Genomic DNA, 11904 nt, shown 5'->3' on the forward strand with positions numbered 1-11904 from the left:
AGCTATTGTGCCCCTTTGATGGTTACATGACAAAAATTTTACGATGTTTCCTACTGCTGGGCATTCCAGCCTCTGGTATTAGTTAGTCTTCCAGGAGCTTGTTCCCACTTTGCGCAAATGCTTCGTCGCTTCCCAATTAATGCAGGGTCTTCTTAATGGGGTTCAAACAATCTTGTTAATGCTCGGTTCATATTTCCCCATAAGCACCTTGAACTATTCCATTCCTTGTAAATTCGCTCAGCACAATTGCTTCTATTATTCTTCTTCTTTCGTGGGTATCATCTTTAAAAAATCCGTTCTGATTCCTTAGAGTGATTTTGATCCATAGTGGCACTTCTATTCCCTTCCTCGTTAGCACAAGCCCAAAATGGGTTAGAATCCAGAGTATTCAGTCCTATTGTACTCCTTTTACTAATGGCCCTGCCACCGGTCTCTTTGCAATGATTTCACCAATATACGAGATAATCAGTTCCTGGTCAATTGTCATGCAATCCCTCGGTACTAGTAATTCGGAATTTCTTCTCGGGAGAATGTCAATCCTCCTTCGATTTGGGAAGCCCTTCGTATCCATGACACCTTAGATATTCTGAAGATTGTCCGCCTCACCCTCCCATGAAGATAAAGAGGAGTCGATCCTAAGATAACCTCCGGAGGTGCCATTGAACATGTTTTCATAACATAAGTGAAGCATACACAATCCAGTCTTTGAAGTTTATTCCACTCCCTAATTGTTGTGCCGAGTTTGGTTCTCTCCACCTAGATTACTGTGCTATTGGGAATTGTTGGCCTTGCTATTGCAGCGTATATCCAAAGTAACATTTTTAGGTTGGACCACCATTTTTAAACTACTATAGATTTGCAAATCAGCAAAACCTTTATAGCTTTCTAGCATATATTTTCGAGCCTTCTAGAATAGCTTTTCATCTAGCTTGACTTCCGTTTCATGTTTAACTTCTCTTCCATGTAGTTTAATGGTTCTCAAGTGACCAAATCTATGCTTGCTGGTGCATTATACTGCGGCCATATTAGCTGAGTTGGTACTCAACTCTGCTAATTCTCAGTTCCATTTGGATTCGGAAACATACCAGATTCACCCATACAGATTTATACTATATTAGCCCCGTAACCTTCTACTATTATTTCAGCATTATTTAACCGTTCTGAAAGTTTTTGTACTGTATTATTCCAAATTAGCAGCGATAGTAACCCACTCTCTCGGCAACATTGGGTTATATTTATGACAATAGCGTAAGCACCTGCTCGAATTTCTACTTATCTGTTTTCCAGCATTTTGCACATCCAGGATACCAGGATGAGGATATACTTTATTTCCGCATGCAATACATTGTCCAAAGCCCTTCGATGTCTAAAAAGGCGTGCGGAGTTATTTATTTAATATTAGACAGGATACAACCCTACTCCATCGTAGCATAGTATCCCAGGAAATAAGTTTTGAAAAGTAAGTGCACCCTCTCCCTGTCTAGACAGATAGATAATATTACTGTATCTTTGACTAAGGCCATATTTAGCCGGAAGGCATTTGTAGTTTATTCAATCCCTTCAGGGAACTTCCTGAATGTATTACGCTTTACTTCCCTGTATTTTATAACTTCTACCAGCCATGCAGTTGTTTCCCCGGTTGAAAAGCTTTCGGACTTTCACCCTGGTTAGGTTTTTTTCTCTTCACCAGGATACGCCCCTTGCTGAGCTGACTGCTCTAACCAAAGAGCTGGTCTCATTCGTGCCGATGAGAACTCTGTTGTTATTTTCCACTATTGCTTCCAGTTCTACTATATTCCTGATACCACCGCCCAACTCTGAAAGAGCAATGTCTTTGTTCAGGTGCATTCTGCAGATATCAATTCTTTCAGGATCGTTTGCTATTCTTACTAACTAACCATAGTCTGTGTAGAATGTCACAAATAATAATTTCAGAAAGTTACTTCCATCCTTCCGTCCTTTTTCCCAATTTTGTAGCTTTTTTTTCAGGTTTTTTTTTTTAAATGCAGGATCTAAAGTATAAATGTGAAAACGACATTTAAACGCCTTCCTAAAACCTAAAGTAAGAATATTTCACAGCCTTTGCTATTTGGGTTACCTCGTCAAAAATTTGCTTTCATATATTGTGATGACTTACCATAAAAAATTCAGCGATAATCAAAAGACCAATTTATTTGTTGTATTGTAAAGGCTAAAACTGCACTAAAATGGTCTGTCGTCTCACGCTTGTATGCGTCTGTGCTAGCCAGGCTCGGGATTGTGATGGGGATCCTTTTGGCTAATTCAGTTTCTCACGTGTCATTTCACAGAACCTTTAATCAATGGATCAATGGACCACACCGGGACCTGAAGAACAATAAAAGAGCAAATCAAGTGAACCTATCGTCGAATCTTTTAAGTTATTGCAAATGGCGCCCAATGTGGGGCACTAGGTTCGTAAGGTTCCAAATAAAAGAACCAGTAGAAAATCGCCTCTTCCAGCTTCCAATTTAATTTTGGTGTGTTGGATAGAGAAACAACACTGCCTCAACTTTCTTTCCGACTAGCCTCCACGCGCACTTAGTTTCATTTTCTAAGCTTTACGTAACATGCCTTTTCTCCAAGAGCAAGTGTTTCTAAACTTCATTTCCCATCCCACATTGCGGAGTCGAGTTTTCTTACATTTCCTTACTTTCCTTAACAGCTAGTCGTTTTTGGTTCATCTTCAGACTTCTCGTATAGTAGATGATTTAATTCTAAAAGCCTCAGGAACTACAGGCCTTCACAGCGATATACTGAATGGTATTACCTTCCGAACTTCTGGGGAGTGCCTTTCCGTAATATTTCGTGAAATGTTCAAGTATTTGAAAAGTTTAATAAGTTTTCTTGTTCGCTGGGATGAAGCTAGCACGGTTGAGGTAACACCTTTATGAAATACGAAGCCAGTTTATCATCGCCAATCTCTTAAGTCATTACAATATCTTCATCTAGATACCGGAACTGTATAGAGGTCTCATCACTTTGAGGACATGTTGGGAAATCCAGTGTTCTTGCTTGAGCAGACGCTCCTAATTTAAAACATGATATCATCAATTTTCGAAAGAATTATTTTTATTCCCCAATAAACATTCTAGACTGCAGTCAGTGTTGACTGTTATATCCAAATGAGAACATATTCATATGAAGAACTCACAATATCCTCAATAGTGTTACACGAAGCCAAATACAAAAAAAAAGTCGGTGATTCCTACACATTTTGTCTGTTTCACCTGATGCCTGCTAGATGCACTTCGCTCAAATATAAATGTGGCCATATTTATTTGGAAGCAGAGAAACTCTGAATTGTTACAGAAGACACAAACGTGAAGTAGTGCACTATTTGTCAGATGTTCTCATCGGGATATCAAACGGAGGAACCTAACCGCTACTTTCTTAAACTGAAATAAATTTGGTGCGAACCCCACTATTATTAAGAAATCTTGTAAGAGGTCGAAATTCGTTTCGTAGCATCAAAAGATCACACACATGTCTATTGAATTTATACAAACTTCTATCTAGGGCAAACTTTCTGGAATATTCCAAATGTAGTTACTAGAAAACCTTTCATCACTGAACATTTCCAGTTATCTCTGACTCATTACTATTAATATCACTTTTATTTGAGTTTAATGGGGTTGTATACGGAAAACAAGTCACAGCCTGAGAGAGAAGTGTGAAGATACACAAAGACACATCATTGGTCTTTCAGATTGAAGACAGAACCTAAGGCCTCTCTGGCAATGTAGACCAAGATCAAAATACCCAAAACTTTGCCTTCGCTCAACAGTTTCTTCACTTCACCTTCAAAAAATCCATGCTGGCTTAAAGATATCTTTATTCTTCATGAAGCAGTTAGTCCACTAAAGAGTTATTTCCTCAACAGAATGCACATCACCGATACAGTAGCGGAAACGTCAATTCGTATTTCTACCATATTCGGAAACACTTTCTGCAGGTCATGGTTTAAAACGTTATTAACTTAATAAAATTACGATACAAAAAGATATTACTGTATCAGTAATTGAATTTTAGTTACACCAGTTGAAAAATTTACTAAAAACATTGATTTGTAAGGCTAAAATTGTGCTTCTACGTATGCATGTGAAACTGAAAAACTGCCAGTGGCAAGAAAATGCTGGAAACCAATATTCGGTCGAAGCCAAAATAAAACCGCAATTTATCGGTGAAGTCTTTTGAATGGTATTTGTTGGAATGATTGTGTAGGCTAGCGAACCTGCTTACCAAGGAAGTAATTTTGCGGTGTGTTAATTTAGAAAAAAAGCGCAGTAGTATATAATAATTAAACTTTTACTCACATATTGGTGATTGCTCAAATTGTCATAAATTTCGTTACGAAAAAATATATCAAGAGGTCAAATGTGGAGAGTCAGATGCAAAACATGTTGACCAAGAGTCACCAGATATGGCAGCTTTTTTTTAAATTCAGGAGGACTATAGAAAACAGACTGTAAATATGATTTCAAAGTATTCCTGAAAGGAAGCTTGGCTTCAATGTAAATCCCAGCCCATTGTGGAGAATAGGGCATCTGTACAGCCCTTTTGCCACTGTTGCTTTTTCTCCTTATTTGGTTTTTAATGTGACTATGGTCCAATTAAAATGTTATTGTAATCAATGCTGTGTAAACGGCAAGCAATCAGCAACAAAACTGCCTGACGAGCCGCGATCCGAATCCGGGACAATGAGGTCCAAACATTGGCGTTCCATCTGGCTTCAATAAAAGTCAGTCCTTCACATATATTTGGAAACTTTTCAACATGCAACACCGCGGAAAAAATCGGCAATAGTGGGATTCAGATGTTCTGATTTTTCTATCAGACCTTCACCTTAATTTATTCAAATTTTCTTTTTTAAATATGCACTACCACTTTAAATATGTGCTAATCTTTTGAAGGGAGTCTGAACTACCTCTTTTATCAAATCTACCCATTAACATTATTCGTCCATAAATTTTCCTAATAGTCAAATAACGAAATCTGAGATAGTTCAGTTCTTTTTCCACATAACTCAACACTAGCATCACCAGATACTGTGCACAACTTTTCATTCGTGAATCTTTCTCAAGTGCATGCAATGTCGCTTCTTTCTAACTCTCGAAGCAACTCGAAGAAGCCACAAGTTAGCTCACCTTTTCTTGTGCTCGAGTGAAATCCAGAGAAGAGAAAGCCGCTGCGGGGCCAATGTAATCCCAGGCGGCGATAAACCACTAATCCTTCACACTCCCACGGGGCAATATCAAGATTTCAAAGCAAATCCGCGGGTGCACAAAATAAGGATCTTCTATGCGTTGTCCAAAATGAACAACGTTCGCGTTTGCCAAAGACACTGGTAAATGGGTCACTTTCGAATTGATGCGGTCGCCAAACGGTTAAAAAGTAGCGCGCGCGAAGGGAAACGAGGTCGCGACTGAGCCAACGAAGTAAAAGAACAACCGGAAGCCGCGCGACGTCCGACGTGTACAAGAACTTTCCACCAGCACAGACCAACACACACCGCTAATTGAGCAGAGAGACAATCAAATAAACTGTCGAGCAATTAGACTGAAATTCACCGTCAACAAGCCTCTAAGGATCTTTGCCCCGACCGCACCTGAGTTAGCCCCACTCTCACTCCTCCACCGCGCACCTGTGGAATCAATTTGTTTTCAGTTGAACGCGGGACCAAGTACACCAAGGACTGACCACGTTGGGCGCGAAAGTGGACAATCTTTTCTGTGCAACTCACGACACTCTGCCACAATTTTCTGTGATTTTTTCCCACTTGAACTCGATTTTCCACTCGAACTAATCAAAACACCACAACTGACGGTTTCGTAGTCGTCGTCAAGATCCTTTTCTCACCTGCACAGCTTTTCAGTTCCATAGAATTCAGTCCTCGCACGGCAACGTCTAACGAGCCACTGGAATTGTTCGCAGCTCACCCTCACCGTTGAGCCGCCGCGTTAACGAAAGTTGAAGACGTGGCCAAGAGGCGAATGCTTGTACTAAAATTTCCATTCCGCGGCGAATCAAAGCTCCGCCATTCCACCAGCCAAGCAACAACAACGCCAGCTACAAGTAAGCACACGGCACCGGTTTTCGCCGGCAGGTCATCAACGTCTTTCACGGACATGAAGCACAGGTAGAATACAGGTAAGAGAGCGCCGCGAGACCATGGAACGGTGTCGCCGTCGGTGCGCTCGGGTGAGTGTGCCGCGGAGCCGGTTTGCACCCTCAACCGGGAATCATCACTTGTCGCACGAGACACAACAGTGCCGTAGGGGTTGTGATTGGAAGGGACAGATGGCAGAGTGTCCTTTGGGAATGACGGATCAGATGCCTGGCAAGGACATTGTTTTGTGTGTTTACACAGATTTCCGGTTTTCGTCGGTTTTTTTCGAGAAAAAAAGGGGGTAGAGATAACGATAGGAACATGTGAGGATAATAGAGCACAACCTCCTTACAAAAAAATGAGTGTTCCCACAACTTGTGATTTCTTAGAAATTTAAACTTCATTTAGAATTCGAAAACGAAGGCAGGTCAGCCGAAAACATCGGGCAGCGTAAACAAGTTACATCATCGCGTCCCGTGGTAGAGAATGGAAATCTAGATTTTTGCTGCGCCAGAAACTTTCCGTACACTTGAATTTCACTAATTTCTCTCAGTGATTGCTCACCGAAATAGAATTAAATATCATTATACTATTAGATATGTTAACAGATAAGAGTCGAGGAGAGGCTTATAAAGATGGCATTCTGGCGGCAGAGGCAGATCTTGATTCCAATAGGGGCCTGTACAACACTTCATTGCAGACGTCCGCAAGTTTTGTACCTCAACATTCGGACACATACCTGTCGCTGGGTTAGTCAAATTTTGACTGACCGGCGCCGGTTTATCACTTTCAAAATGTGATTACTTACAGACATAACAGTCTACATTTACAGACGATTTAAAAAAAATCAGGAAAGCAATCTTATAGTTCACAAAACAAAATGGAAATTTCGACGGTACAGATATGAAGGATTTTGTAGATTATATGATTGGGTATATATGATAGCTTAGCCTTCAGTGAATTTACTCAAAACAGATTAATGTAAAGTACCACGACCTTGTTAAGAATAGTAGGATTTCCACTAAACTTTCCAATATTACTGCACCATTTTGTACGTCCAGGATGTACTTAAAGGGGATTTCCAGCAAATTTTCAAAATATAATTACGTGTCGGTGTGTGAAAATGACTGTTCGCATTGCCGATAGGTGGTAACATTTTTGTACTGCTTCGAAACTTACATATGACAATATTGCAAACGAAAGGCTTTTGCGTCAACAATTCCTGCATCGGATTTTAATGGGTGACGAAAAATGGATCGAACACGACAATCCGAACGCAAAAAAATATGGGTTTCAGGAGGCCAGCAATGATATCCCAGCCAAAGAGGAAGACGGTAGGAAGGTATTGCTGTGCTGCTGCTGAAAGAGTGATTCACCTTGAGGTCTTGAAACCTGGTAACCTGGTGACGGCAGACCTTAACCGCCAGCAACTATTTCGTCTGAACCAGGCGCTGCACAGAAAACGGTCAGAATAGAAGGACAGACACGACAGGATCATTTTCTAGCAAGGCGTCATGTCGAAAAAGCGGTTCAGAAAATACTACTCGGCTGGGAGATGTTACTTCACCACATATTGCCCCATCAGACTACCATTTCGAGTTTGCAGCATTTGCCGAAAAATGGGTATCTCACTGAGCCAAGATCAAGATTTCCGAGGCGGATCCCGTATGCTACAAGGAAGATGGACCAAGGTTATGGCAAACGATGGAAAATATTACGAACAATAAATATTTTGTTAAACAAAGACGCAAATGCGTTTCCTTCGAAGGAAAAAAAACGAACAGTCATTTTCACACACCAAATTATTAACTTTATTTGAGCAGATATCGGTTCGCGGGGTATTTTGGGGCGGAGATGTCATATAGGGGCATCATTATGAGTTTTTTAAATTTTTCAGGTTTCTTAGAGCAGCACGATATTTTAAGTGGCTTTTGCCAACCCCTACTTTACGGCTAATCTCAAAACCATAGTACTAATTGAATCTATATTTTGATAAATGTTTACATTCCTCTCTTGCCTATATGGGGGCCCCGTAAACTCAACGTAGAACGATATAGTTTATTGCAAAATTTGGAGTCAGTAGGTATCACCACAAGAAAAAAAGTATGTGACACACAGGAAATGGTAACTCGATTTGGATAAGATTTTTTCTCCCTCAAAAACCTTAAAAAAATTGCATACAGAGTTCCCAATGCTATTAATATTATGTAGAAACCATTTCCTAACTGAGGCACTCACCCCTTTTACAACTGATGACCAAACTAAGACCTGCTTCGGAGGGTACTAAGAGACTTTCCATTTGATACGCCACAGTACTTCTTTTGGTGGAACAAATCTTACAGTCCATTTTTGCATATATGGGACACCTACTTATGTAAACTTAACATAGAAGGTTACCACTGTAAGCTGGCCTCAATGCGAAGAACTGTATGTCTTCATATTACCGGTGCCATGGGCACAACATCCTTCGCTATCAAATGAAGGGTTCTGATTAGTACTTTCCAATGCTGGCCTCAGTTCTGACATTCAATACAAAACGGGATAGGACATGGCTGGAAGTGATCATCTCTTTCATGGACCCTTTCTCAGAATCTACCCAAGTGAAAAATCTGAAAAAATAACAGCTGCCACTACACGGTGCTGGATTAAGGATTACTAGTGTCTGGTACAGGAAGATGGAACTGGGGATCAATCCAGCCAAAACCACCATAGTACCATTCACTAGGAGACGTAAGTTTGATCACCTGAGTGCCATAAGGAGGTGAAACGAGAAACAGAGGTCAAATATTTGGGAATTACGCTAGACCAAAAATTACTCTGAAAGACACATGTCGGAAAGCCACGAAGGCTCTGATGACTTGTAGGTCCATAGGGGGAAAAAATTGGGTTGCAGTCCAAAGATACTACTTTGGATATATACTGCAATAGTAATGCCATGATTACCTATGGAGCGGTAATCTGGGCAGAAAAAACCGAACTCAGCACACAAGCCAGGGAATTACACAAACTCCAGAGATTGGCTTGCGTGTGTATCGGTGGGGCATTGAGGACATGCCTAACAGCATCCCTAGAGGTTGTTATTGTCTTCTATTTGTAGTCTAAAATTGATAGACCAGTAGCTTACTCCAAACTACAATTTCATTTTACCATGTATATATATATATATATTTCGGGAGCAACTTACTCCCTTCATCAGTACAAAGCTACCTTGCCAAGAAGGGAGCAGGGACGTCTTTACACGGGCCAGAATGCTTCTGTGGAATAGAAAACGGTTTCATGGCTATGACATTAAGAAATGAAGAGGAACGGTTGAGGGAACTATACTGGGCGGGCCTACCACGAATAGAGCGTGGAATGCGCACAAAGGATTGCTTAAACCTCACCAAAAAGAACCTCCGAATCATAGTTGCCATTCTCATTGGTCATTGTCGGCAGAGCTATCACCTAGGGAAGCTAGGGATATCTACGGACACTGCCTGCAAAATTTGTGCGGAGTATGATGAAACCTCTATACACGTCCTGGGACAGTGTCCGTCACTTGCGGAAAGTAATTCACTTAATACCAGATGCAAAGTTGAAAGAACTGGAAATAGGGAATGTACTAAAGTTCCAGACGGTTATAGGCTTGCTTGAAATACTATTATTAATAGGTACACTATAACCAGCAAATAGGGATAATAGTTCTTTAAAAATGCGTGCGACTTTCCTTTAACAGAATAATAATAATACGGTGCTTACGCTCCGAAGCACTCTCCATAACGACATTTGTTCAAATGAGGTTAATAATAGTATGTAACTATAATTTTTAGTAATTGACCGGGAAACCCCGTTAAATTCATCCTAGAGTCAATAATGCAATAATATAGGCTATAATTTAAACCATGATCCTCCCAAGTTTGATGGAAATCACACCGTTACTAACGAAGTGATAATAGGTCAAAATTGTCGATTTAGTGCTCCAAAACTCTGAATGTCAGTATCACGCTAAAGCAAATTTTCTGGCACAACATGTATGTGTATATACATTGCGTACTAGGAACAAATGCAACACTCAAATATTTTTATATAAGAACTACCTGAAGCGTGCAGCTACCGATTTTCCGAATGGTTTAATAAGTAATTTCCCGACGGCTTTTGTCAAAAATTTAGAATTTTTTAAAAAGCGCGCTGTTTTTGCAACAATTTCCATATTGGAAAAATGATTTGTATAATCAAAGAAAAGCAAATTGTTTACCGTAATTGAAAAATAATAGGTGAAATGAGTTCGGCCGAGGATTTTTAAAAACAAAAAATAGTATGTAAAGGCCTATACAGTGACCCAACTCCTTAAAAACTAACAAGACGCACCCGACTGTTAAACGTGAAGAAGAATTGTTCATGGTGTGGACTGCTTCATTCCATTCATTATGTAGGCAACCTGATAAAAATTGAAGTAAGGATGAAAACAGATACTTAAGTTAGTATTCTTCGAGAAAATCTACAAGAAAGTGCAGAAAAAAAACGAATTTGGGGTCATTCATCTTCCAACAAGATAAGCAAAGCCTATCAGATTGGAAAATATCGTGAATTTTCATTTGTCGGTTTGCTATGTTGAATAATTTTTTTCCCTAAGGAAATTATTATTTTCAAAGCAAATTAATTTTGTTACTAGTTGGTCTACCTTTCGTACATATGGATAGGTGAGTGAAAGAACTCAAACTAATAACATTCAACAGAATCGCAAACTTTCATTTCATTCGCCTAGTATACAGTCAGAATTCATATTTCAAGTCGGCCCCGCAAAAACGTATTAAAGAAACAATGACAAAGTCCGTTCGTCAGACGGAAGGATTCTTTATTTATTCTTTCTCTGAACGACATATCTGGAAAATATCGACCGAGGCTGAGCTGACACTATCGATGAAAAAAAATGATTACCTCGCAACATAATGGTAGCATTATTGATCTTAAAAGGCAAAAGTTAAGCCCCTCGAGGAAGCATATCTACCACTCTCTCTCTGTCAACATTCAACACTACAATCATACATGCTCTTATCCAGCACCTCCAAAACCTCCCCTACGAACGCCGTCATCCCGAGTGCCACCAACGCTACTATACTGAATGTCTTAACTACGATCGAAATCATGGTTGTGAGAACACAAACAAGCCCAAAACGGCGAATACATCGCCGATTGTCATAATCTAGGAAGAAACGCTCCTGAACAAACTAACCATCAAAAAAGCGATGAAATCAGGAAGGAATTGGAGGGTTTGAGGATACCACAAGACGCGCATATATAATATATGCACATACCTACCTAAATTGATAGCATGCATCTAAATATTTCTACTTTACTGCTTACGCTAAAGCTACAAATGTAAGTACAGAAATTGAATCCCGCTGAAAAAAATCATGACGCTGCCTTTTTACGGTGTCCAGCCCTCAAAGTACTCACCATATTGATATCTACTCAAATTAAGTTAACAATAGCATATTGTTATATTTTCGGGGGAGTTGGCTAGAAATCCCTCTTAAGTTTACCTAGAGTTATGTAGAATATAATATTAAGCATGTTATCTCAAAGTTTTATTAAAATCATACTATTGCTAACAAAGTTGCAGTAGCTCGCCGTGTAAATTTACTGCAACTAAATATCAATATCACAATAAAGTGAGTAGTTTGGCATTCTAAATCTTCTTTTTCTTCAGTCTTTGTCCCGTTCATAAGCGGAGTCAGCTTAGTTGCGCCGAGCTTCCGGTTTCCCGACTTGTTGTGGTTCGAATTAGAAGGTAGTTT

General features: G+C 39.8%; 1 protein-coding gene across 1 annotated transcript in view; it reads right to left on the minus strand.

Moving 5' to 3' along the window:
* The window catches only part of LOC119657358 (low-density lipoprotein receptor-related protein 2), a 392732-nt gene extending 386787 nt beyond the window's left edge, over nt 1-5945 (minus strand). The window contains exon 1 of the mRNA XM_038064231.1: nt 5166-5945. The gene's annotated coding sequence lies outside the window, so the exon portion shown is untranslated. The remainder of the gene's footprint in view (nt 1-5165) is intronic.
* Between the last annotated feature and the right edge of the window lie 5959 nt (nt 5946-11904).

Source organism: Hermetia illucens, chromosome 5 (genome assembly GCF_905115235.1).
Source record: "Hermetia illucens chromosome 5, iHerIll2.2.curated.20191125, whole genome shotgun sequence".
NCBI lineage: Eukaryota > Metazoa > Arthropoda > Insecta > Diptera > Stratiomyidae > Hermetia > Hermetia illucens.